This window comes from Lygodium microphyllum, chromosome 25, assembly GCF_053477565.2.
Source record: "Lygodium microphyllum isolate KBCC chromosome 25, Lygodium_microphyllum_v1.1.10, whole genome shotgun sequence".
NCBI classification, from domain to species: domain Eukaryota; kingdom Viridiplantae; phylum Streptophyta; class Polypodiopsida; order Schizaeales; family Lygodiaceae; genus Lygodium; species Lygodium microphyllum.
In genome coordinates this window covers 73,844,673-73,855,921 of record NC_141159.1, presented here as the reverse complement: position 1 = coordinate 73,855,921, position 11,249 = coordinate 73,844,673, and positions in this window count along the sequence as shown.

Genomic DNA, 11,249 nt, shown 5'->3' with positions numbered 1-11,249 from the left:
AGCGACGGAAGTGCGTGCACTTCCTTGTTCTTGGGAAGAATTGGAATTTGTATTTGTTAAAGCTACCGAAGTAGCAAAGGATCTAATTACACTGAGATCTCTAGAGAACATGCACGAAAGCAACACCTCATTACGTCCTATGGCAAGAGCATTGTCTTGCCACGGATAGAGAAATCGAGTTAAAACATCTCACTAGCACCGACTCCTCTTTCTTAAGGAAATGGTATGCTCTCTGACTTCAATGGGAGCTAGAGGGTTACCAAATTATGACTAATGCTGCGATGTGCCATCAAAACCTCAGAGTATGACCCCACTTATGTAGCTCCCACCTCCTATAGAATGTTAACCACCATTCATGAGCGACCCCTATAAGAGCACCTCTTGACCCACCCGCATTTAGATCGAATTTTGACTAAGGAGGAGTTACACATTTCCAGTCAAGTAAACTCCGGTGACCTCCTCACACAGATGTTCTCACCTACATCACTCAAGTAGGCATCCATCCTTTTGACCTAGACCACTATGTTGCTCTAGAATACAATCTGAGCTTCTATGCTCAGCTCATGCAAAAGTAAGGCATCAAGAGCACACGTTGAATGCCCTTGACCTCTCAACCTCTGATCCTAGGAAGGATTCTTCTCATTCAAGGGAGGGAGTGATAAGTGATAAGGTGAAGAAGGTAATAAGGTGAGGTAAGATAAAACCAACAGGTGAAATCAAACATGTAAGGGGGATGAAACACGCAATGAAAATTTTAAAGTCTCAATCAACATCCAAAATAGATGAAAATTAACTTGGTGATTGAGGAAAAGTGTCATAAAATTTTGAGAATGAATAGAACTGCTCAAAGGAAAATTCTCTTTTTGTGCTTAAGAATGTTCTTCTTTCCATAAAAGCATGATCAACTCCTGCTTATCTTCTAGCAAGAGAGTGTCTTAAGAATGCTAATGGTGAACCATGGTTTCATGACAAGAGCTAAAGATGGCAGCACAATAGGATCATGCCCATTGTCTTCCATTCATGGATGAGGAAAGAGAAAAGTATGGCCTTTTCCTCGAAAATCATGTTCTGAAGCGTCCACAATATTGCAGAAGTGGTGGCTAAGGAAGAGGCTACAAAAAGGGTCATGGAGCAATTCAACCTAGCCAAGTACCTCAAGAAGTTTGGACAGGAGCCTGGACCACACCAAATGTGTGGAATTCTTGAGGACCTACAACCATGACAGGGAATGTGGGATGGTAATTGTGGGGAGGGGAGAAGGAGCTAAGCAAGTTTAAATTTAGCTCAGTAAGGTCTTGGTGGAGAAGGCGTTGGGTTTGGAATCCAAGGTGGAAAGGAGATAGAAGTGGGACATCTATGTCATGCTAAACATGAAGAAGGAGTAAGTCTTGACAAATGACAGCATAAACATTCAAGACATCCCCAACCCAGAAATCAGAATGCAGATGAAGGTCATCCATTCCCTCTTCTCCAGCCAATGATACAACTCCCTCATGCACATAATCAGTGTGCCCATACTGAAGAGCTTGGCAGCTCACACATTGGATGAAATAGGTTGGAATGGCTATGTGTGGAAAACCATCGACTAATCCGCTAAGGCACTAGCCCTAGGAAGCAAGCCAACTAGTGGGGAATCCCCTGCATCAAAGGGAGATGAGAGGAAGAAACCACCATCCAAAGCCTCATTCATCGAGTATGGGGGAATCTTGACTGCTCTCATCCACACAAAGCTGTAAAGGAGGCACAGGATGGAGAGGAAGGAGCTGATGAAACACTTGGAAGGTCACCTCCCCATTAGGAACGAGAACAGTCAAGCGAGAGAACAGTTAGTGAAGAGGAGGGAGATCCAGAAGCCCACTCTAGCATAAGGAAACCAAAGAATCCCAAGAAAAAGACAACGTAGGAAAAGGCAGACTTGCAAAAAGTGAAGAAGAAGTCAAAGAAAGAGGAAGAACAAAGGAAGAAGAAAGAAGAAGAAGAGTCTAAGAGATTGGAAGAAGAATTGAGAAAAGCCAAAGAGGAGAGAAAAAGAAAGGCTACTGAAAAGGAGGAGGAATTGAAGAGGAAGGAAGAGGAGGACATTGCACTAGACACGCGCTTGTCCATCGAACAACAAGGCAAGCAAGATGAGCTAGGTGACTTGATCCTACGAAGAGATGAAGGCCCAAGCTCGAGTGCTCATGTGCCAAAAATGATGCCACCGGCAATGAGACTGAAGGCAAGGGCAAAGCCCCTATCAACCCCATCCCACCCGTCTTGATACCCACCATCGCAGCAACAATGCCTACTCAAGGCACCCCGGCCACAATAGATGCCAATAGTCTCATGACCTAGGCATAGTACTTTGTCAATAAGGAACTCACACAAGGGAGGAGTGGGGAAACCACAATTATTGGGCAAAAGAGACCAACATGGCAAAGCAAACGCCAAGTCAAGACAGGACCCAAAACAATAAAGAATGGAAACATTCACGACTCCCATCTCTACAACAATGACGCCAACTGCTAACTACAATGAGTATGTCAATGAGCTGCTCTCGCAGTTAGAAAAAGCTAAGGAGGAGAAGAGAATAATAGTGGCTAAGTTGGAAGCTGAGAAGGAGTCGGTGAGGCTACCTTCCATCTGGAAAAGACCAGACAGGTGGCCATGTGCCAAAAGGAAATATGCGAGCTAAGAGAGAACAAAAGAAGGAGAAGACAGATGGTGGGAGGCAAGGCTGGTCGAAGAAAAACAAAGCATCATGAGGATGCAGCAAAACACTACGGAGTTGGGGGAGTTATACAAAGAACTACATGTGAAAATGGAAAATCTGAGGGATGCTACTACAACATTGGAAGCATATAGACAAGAGCAAGCCCTCAGATTGTGCAAAGAAATAGAAATATTAAAATAGAAAGCAGCCTTGGAACAGGAGAAACAACAGAGACTCAAAAGAGAAATTGAAGATCAAGAGTAGAGGCTCATCATACTGGCTTAGAGGCAAGGGGAAGGCTGTGAAGAATTGAAGAAGAGAGCTGAAGGCTGGGCAAACCTCAACAAGAAGAGAGTCAAAACCTTCGAGTGCCATTTGGCTCAGGCAGAAAGCAATAAAGTGCTAACTGAGAGTAGAGCAAAGGCCGCCCAAGTGGCCTTTGAAATCCAATAGCGTGCCTTCCTCAACTCCTTGCTGGATGTCACTTAGACAGAGTAAGGAGAGGCTATGGATGCCATAAAGAAAAAGCTAGGAATTTCATGCAAGGCCCTATGAGCAAGTCCGAGATGCCACCACAACCCGTGGGAGTCTGCCTAACCCTTGAAGAGCAACAAATATATCTATTGCAAGTAGGCTAGACATCACAAGAAATAAATGCAATAGGGTTCACAGAGGAAGCAGCCTAGGGACAGCAACAAGGAGAAGGGGCTAGACCAAGCTTTGAGTTGGGACCTCAAGAAGAAGAATTATTCCCATAGCCTCCTTCCCCACCATGGCCAAAATACCAGCAACAAGCAGATGCCTCCATAGGAAGAAAAGCTGCAACTAAAGACAAGAGTTTTGAGATCTTTGCAATCACACCTACTTCAATTTCTTTGGAAGGAGCAGTGAGGGCTTAGGACTAGAATCCCATAAGCACAATAGGAGAAGTGCTACCATCCAGTTTCCTATAAAGCATTGTACTTTCTCTCTTTTCTAATGCAATGTCATAATACTTTTGTCCTTCAGTAAAGTCTTTGTGTCATTGTCATTCTATACACAAGATTGTGTTTATGAGTCCAAGCTTCCATCTTGGAACTTAATTCACTTGTGTAACAGTCAATCATATCAGTGTCTCCATGAACTCACTCTTTCTCTTCCAACCTCCATAGCTTCCGCCTCAAGCCATGTTCTAGATCCATGTTTTTACATGGTATTAGAGCTCAGTTGAGCATGGCACTACCTCTCCAATCTCTTCTCACCTTTGATCAACTCTACTCAGTTCAAGCCTTCATTTTCAACTCCATCTTCATCTTGACCTTGAGTCTACCATAGCCAAACAGCACATACCTCTATTGGAGCTTCTTGATCTCCTCATCTAGGCCATAACTCTTGAATCTTTCTTCTAGAGATATCTTCCTCAGGTGGTCGAAGCGCTCCTCCCTAGCCCATCAAAGCTTGACATTACTCGTCACAGAGCCTAGCATTATGCCTGAATTCGTTCGCTGTCTAGAATGCACCTACAACTGTCGTACTACTGACACTGCGCCTCCAGTCCACAATTCCTGACAAGCACCATAGGGCTTTGGAAGTCCATGAGACAAGCTTCATTTCTATTTTAAAAAATTTGGAAATGATGCACTATAGCTCTTGCAATCTGTGAAAAACCAGGCTTCCCTGCAAACCCTAACTCTGTTGATTGCTATAGCCAAGAACTCAAAGCTTCATCTTTCCATTATTTTCTCCCTCCTGACACTCAAAGCAAGCCTCTGCGACTCTAATCCACTGAATCTGAAGTTGTCTAGGGGAGATTCTAAAAGTCTCAAGCTTCGAGCCACAAGTATCAGTATCTCTTGATACTATTCATCCAGTGTCTTTTGGCACGTGCTTATCAAGTACACTCAATATCAAGTCTTCTGTTGCTGAAATTTGAGAATTTTGAAGCTAATTTGCTGCTAATCCTCCAACTCTAGCGGCAAAGACTCTCCGATAGTTTGCTTCAAATGGGTCAGGTTTCACACATGCTAGACCTGCATAAGCTCATCCTAATGAAGAAGGGTCTTTGGGCCATCACCGGTGGCAAAGAGAAGAAGCCTCGTGATGCGGACCTTGCAGTCACTTGGCAAAAGAATGATGATAAGGCTCAGGCTATTATCAAACTGGAGCTAGATGAGAGCTATATCCACCATGTGGATAACTGTGATACTTCACAGGATACATGGAAGAGACTTGACACTTTTTTTGGTGCACAGTCTAAGTCATCACACTTGCTACACATCTAAATCACATGGAAGGACTTCTAACCTAGCTTGTAGGAATCAATACTAAAATGGAAGAAGATGTTTGCATTGGTGTTTTGCTCAAAAGTTTACCTCTTGAATATAATAATGTGTCAACAACTCTAATCAATATGCCAAACCCTGAGCTTGTTGATATCCAAGCATCACTATTAGAGGAGGAAAAGAAGCTAAAAACTAAGGAAGAACCAAGCACCTCTAGAGATGAACAAGCATTATATGTTGGCAACAAATACAAAGGCAAGAAGGACCAGCTTTTTTGAGATTTTTGCAAAAGGACTGGACACACCGAGAAGTTTTGCCACGTCAGAAAGAGGTCCCAAAAGGCCTATCTAGTTGTTGTTAAAGAAGAAGAAGAGCATGGAGCAAAAGAAGAAGAAGGAGAAGAAGAAGACCACCACCTCATCAGTTCTTCTATTTGGATAGAATTTTTTAGCCTTTTATTGCCTAGCCCTAATGCTTCGGACATAAACTTGTAAACTCCTCATGTAGCCTTGTACTACAGCCTCTGTACACTTCGTGAGGCCCCTATTGCAACCTCTAGATGTCCACCATGTTTGTGGTACCCATACTCAGCCTTTTCTATGATAGCCTCTATTGTTTTGCCATATCTATGGTATGCCCACACTTTGCAGGTGTTGCTTTCATTAAAGTCTCTATACTCATTGTACTTCTAGTTGTGATTGAGGAGGGGTGTTGAGATGTTTGCAATCACACCTACTTCAGTTTCTTTGGAAGGAGTAGTGAGGGCTTAGGAGGACTAGAATCCCATAAGAACAGTAGGAGAAGTGCTACCATCCAGTTTCCTATAAAGCATTGTACTTGCTCTCTTTTCTAATGCAATGTCATAGTACTTTTATCCGTCAATAAAGTCTCTGTGTCATTGTCAGTCTATACACAAGATTGTGTTTATGAGTCCAAGCTTCCATCTTGGAACCTAATTCACTTGTGTAACAGTCAATCATGTCAGTGTCTCCATGAACTCACTCTTTCTCTTCCAACCTCCATAGCTTCCGCCTCAAGCCATGTTCTAGATCCATGTTTTTACAAAGAGGAAGCAGATGGTGGAGGAAGCATGGAGGAGACTAAGTGCCAAACCGGCTATAGGGCCATCCGCATCCACACCACCAAGTCAGGATGACTTCCTAGCAAACTTCCACGCTAACCTAATAATTTGGGAACAATAGAAGACTATGAGAAACCCCTTCAATCTTAATTTCCAATTCCCTGCCAACTTGCATAGGATTCTGCCAATCAAAGTGGTGGAAGAGGTGATTTAACATCGGAGGTAGGCTCGGAGAGAAATGGTTGGCTAAAAGATAGCAGAACCCCACCCTATGGAGCATAGAAGATGTCGATTTTTGGTAGAATAAAGTTTTTAAAGTGCCCAGATCTATGCTTTGCTATGAGTGCCAACCCACATAGAGAAGGCACATCTGCGATGTGAATATGGACACTTGGATGGATTTTTGTAACACCTGCCCTCCTTCGAGCCGAAAAACCCAACGTTCATGCCGTACCCTTGAAGAGTAGGAGTGGATTTCGACCCTAATGTCCACGGCCGATATGACTTATAATCTACAATGCGAATTGTACTAAGCGTGAAGAGGCTCTTGTTTTCACACCCAAGGATTTGGACTCTATAATCCGCTTTGTAAATGAATTCTCCTCTTATCTTGACCCTGCTTTCATCACTACATGTAATTACTTTAGACTACTTAGAATACTATTTGGGCAAGATTCCACTATGCAAGAACGCGGCCTCCCAACCCTGTATTTTGACCCCAATGCCATAAACAGTTGCGCCATGACTCGATTGATTACGCAAGCTGGCCTTCTCCCTTCATTTTGCTCTTTCCTCCTCGAAGACATGAATGATAGTTGCTTTATGCATTGCAATCATCCATTTCTTTCTACAACCACTCTACAAGTCCGCCTGAACCTCCAAGGGTACTTGTAGAGTTGGAAATTCTTGAATAAATCTCTTAGGCCCCCATCTCCACCCCACTCAGATGACGAAGACTAGCTCTTGTCGTAACCATGTAATTCGGAAAAAAAAGAGAGAGAGGAGAAATAAGAACAAAGAGGAAAGAGAAGCACTTCATGTGAGCAACGCAGTTAGACCACCTCACTTCACATAGGCCACAAGCACCGCATCTAGGGTTTCTCAAGTTAGGCATGTTTGGTGGCTTCAGTCGGGTCGGCTCCATCCCTAGTCCCCCTAGCCCTTTTAATTCCCCACTACACACGCTTAGGGCACATCAAGGGCAGGACATACCTAGGGAGGTCATACTCACTTGTGGTTAGACCTATCTCCCTAAGCCACACCCCCCTAAGCATGAACTGGGTCCTCAAGTGTGGGACACCACCCAGGCTTGACCCAACTCCTAGTTCCACTAGCACAAGCATAACACACCACATGGTAAGGTATTGACACCCCCAAGTAGTACACCTTCTTTTCTTTTTAAGGAAATAAAAATGATGCAACCCACCAACTTCGGAGGCTCCATCATCCATGCAATGTGCTCCCGGCCTCCACCACCTTAACCGATTGATCAGTTTCTTCCCAGAACCAATCCCCTCGAGACATCCACATCATCAACTCACATGACCCTCCCTTTAAACATCTAACACCATCGTCAATTTCAAAGGATCGATATGTCCACCTGCCATTCTCCAAGGGGGGATCCATCTAGCACCATTGTCAATTTCAAAGGACAGACCCACTCAAGGTCAACATCGGGAAAGGACCTGCCTCTAACTACATCTTCAATTTTAAGTGCCGGTCCCATCCAATACCATCCCCTGCAAGGGCTTACATACAAACTCAAAAAAGCCATCTGGCTACCCACATCCCACCTTCCAACTACTACCCATCAATGCCATGGGACTAATACTAGGCTAGGAGGGGGGTAATGTTAACCTCAACACAAGAAGAAAGCAGGAAAAGTGAAAAAGTGCAAGTTGGGACCTAAAAGAGGTGACCCAAGAGGAAATCTGACACAATGGAAAAAGCAAGAGCGAAAACAATCAAAAGTGCAAGGATGGCCTCAAAAATCAAATCAAAGGCAAAAGCGCATTTCTAAATGCAAGGCACCCCTAAAACTATTGTAAAAGAGCGTCAGGCTCCCTCCTATGCAAAATTGTAAAAGGTAGGCGGGCATAGGTAAGGAGATAAGGCAAATAAAAGAAAATAGAAAAGAGTACCTTGCCACAATGGCCGGTCATGTGTAGAAAAGGGATGACCGCTTGAAAGGGATTTAGGGTTATGTATAAAAGATTAAAAAGTGAATAGAAAAGCTCATTCTTTGGTGTGTGGCAAAAGTGGACTCTTCTCCTTTTCTTCTTCTCCTCTCTTTGCTTGCTTGTGTGTGCTTGAGAAAGGGAGTGTGAGGGAGTGAGTGTGGGAGGGTGAGGGATCTTGGAGGTGAAGCTCTCCATCATCTTCTCTCTTCTTCTTCTTCTTCTCTTCTCTTCTCTTCTCTTCTCTTTTCCTCTCTTCTCTTCTCTTCTCTTCTCTTCTCTTGCACGCGGCTATGGAGGATGGAGCTTGGAGGTGGAGGCTTGAGGATGCTTGAGATCGCATCACAAATCGTGGAGCTACCAGTGTGCTTGAGGGAGGAGGCAACTCATTTGGGCATCAAGGTAAGCTCACTACATCCCGGTAGGATCGAGGGCATGTCATCTGGGTGAGAGATAGCCATAGGTGCTCACTTGAAACGCTTGAACAATAAGCGATCCATGGGTCTTAGCGGTTGAGCATGAGCTCCCTCTACACAATCCTTGCCAAGTAATGGCCAAGTGCAATATCTTTCAATGAACTACCAACTCTCGACCCTTTCCCCTGTTGCAAGAAGTTATCAAAATCTTCAATCTCCAACTACAAAAAAGATGAATATCAAATGAAAGTTGAAATCAAACATATTAATGTATCTTACAAAATGGGAGATAATAGTGCCAATTGGTTTTCATCATGCTCTAGCTTAGTTTGACTCCATATATTAATTGATGATGATGTCTCATTGGTATCTTACAATTCTTTAATAACATACTTCGAATGCTCTCTTTCCAAATTGAAAATTCCAAGTCATTCTCGAAGATCGTTGAACTCCTCATCAGTAATCCCCAACTCTTTCTCAACATCCTTTGCCTTGTTAAAACAAAGAAAAACAGCATCCCCTGCATCAATAAACTTGTTGTTTGCAATATCAATGTCCAATTTAAGTAACTTCTGATTCATTTTCAACATCAACTATGCCATTTGTAGCATCAAAAGCCTATGCAATGATTGCTAAATAATAATCCTCCTTGAGATTAAAAAGCCTTTGGATGTCTAATATAGTAGTATATATTCCTTGTCCTTAATAGAAAAAATTGGAAGAGAAGGAATAATATAAAAAGAAGGGGAGTCAAACACAATATCCATCTTTACATGGCCTTCTTCAACAATGGTCTCAGCTTTGAATTGGGTGATATCTAGTTTGTCAGCAATATATGCTTATTGTTGAGAGTCTAAACATTCTTCTGCATCCTTCTCATTTGCCACCTCATCCAAAAGGCAAAAGCTAGAAGATTTTGCTGCCTCCAATTGTTGTTCATCAAATTTGATAGGATATTTAACAAGAGTATATAAAATGAATGGAAGTCATTTTGACATAAGCCTACATTACCTAGAATGAGCAGAAAAAAACACATCTGGTGCACAAAACCTATCATGAGAATGAGCTCCACGCTTCCTTGTGAACAATGACTTCTTTGAAAGTGAGGTCCTAGTAGGTATATGAACATGTTCCTTTTTCATCCTTTTCAACTGCAAGAAATGCTAGACTTTCAAACTCAACAAACTCCTCCACAAAATTTTTCTTGCAAGAATTCACCACATGGTCAATATCACAATTAGGGTTGAAAATATAATTTTCAATTGCATAATAAGATAACTCCGTGCCATTTTGAAGACGAAAGTCTAGGATCCTTTCTTAGGGAGAAACCTATGTGATTTGAGACAATCCAAGAATCCTCAATGGTGACTTACCTTTTCTTGGAGATTTCTTAGGCATTCCCACACTTGTTGCCACTAAGCAAGGAGAAGAAGCAGAGGGAATTTCAATAGCAAAGGCAACACAAATTGAACCCCTTGACCCTAAAGATAACCTTTTCTTTTCCTCTTTGGTGTGCCCACATCTGGGGAGCCTTGAATATCTTTTGCATCACACATCGCAGGGTCCATGATATGATGCAAGGAGAAGAACCTGACCACACAGAAAATGCATCCTCATTTTGTATCATGCAATGTCAATATGGTGCAAAAACAGATTCACATGCTTAACAAACCACACTCCTCGCTTCATATCATCCTTCAAAACAAGGAAGTCTCGAAAATAGCTCAAAAAGCCTAGGACAATTAAGGTGCAAGATTCGGTACAAAAGAAAATGAATGCCTTGCCACTTGTATTTATACAAAACTGGGGGGCCTCGCCATGTGGATGGCCATAGAAAACCCTAACCAATTATCATGGGCCACACCAAGTATATAAGATGGTCCCTGGCTTACATGGCTCATTTTAGCCATCTAGCAACAGCATGCCTAGTGACTCGTCCACGAAATAGCATGAAGAGTCCTCTTTCGAAACATCTGAACCTTCCATCTCGTGCCATATCAGCTAGCCCTAGTGAGTCCCCAGAACGACGTGAAGAGGAATCCTACGAAGCTTGTGAAACTTGCATTTCACACCGTATTGATCAATGCAAGCTCAATGATTATCCATGATATGGCACAAGGAGGACCCTTTCGAAGCTTCTCGTTCATTGCCTCTCGCACCGTATCAACATCTCCTTTGCATGCACATGCCGGCTCCTCCACGATAGGGAGTGAGGAGGACCCCTTTGGAGCTTTCAGTTTGCTACTCTCACACCATATTTGTTGACATCTCCTTTGCATGCATGTCTCGACTTCTCCACAATAGGAGCAAGCAAGACCATTTTGGAGCTTTTGGTTTGCTACTCTCGTGCCATATTGACATCTCCTTTGCAGGCACCTGCCAGCTCGTACGATACAGAACAAGGAGAACCCCTTCTTGGAGCTTTCCATCTACTACCTCTCACACTGTATCAACATCTCCTTTGCATGTGTCTACTTCTCCAAGATATGAAGTGAGGAGGACCCCTTCCTAGGTTCTCATTTGCTACCTCTTGTGTCGTATTGATGACAACCCTAGTCAAATAGTTTTTGTTTGCTCTTTCTGTCATTTTCTACTAGGCAATGATGATGGCAAGGACAATGC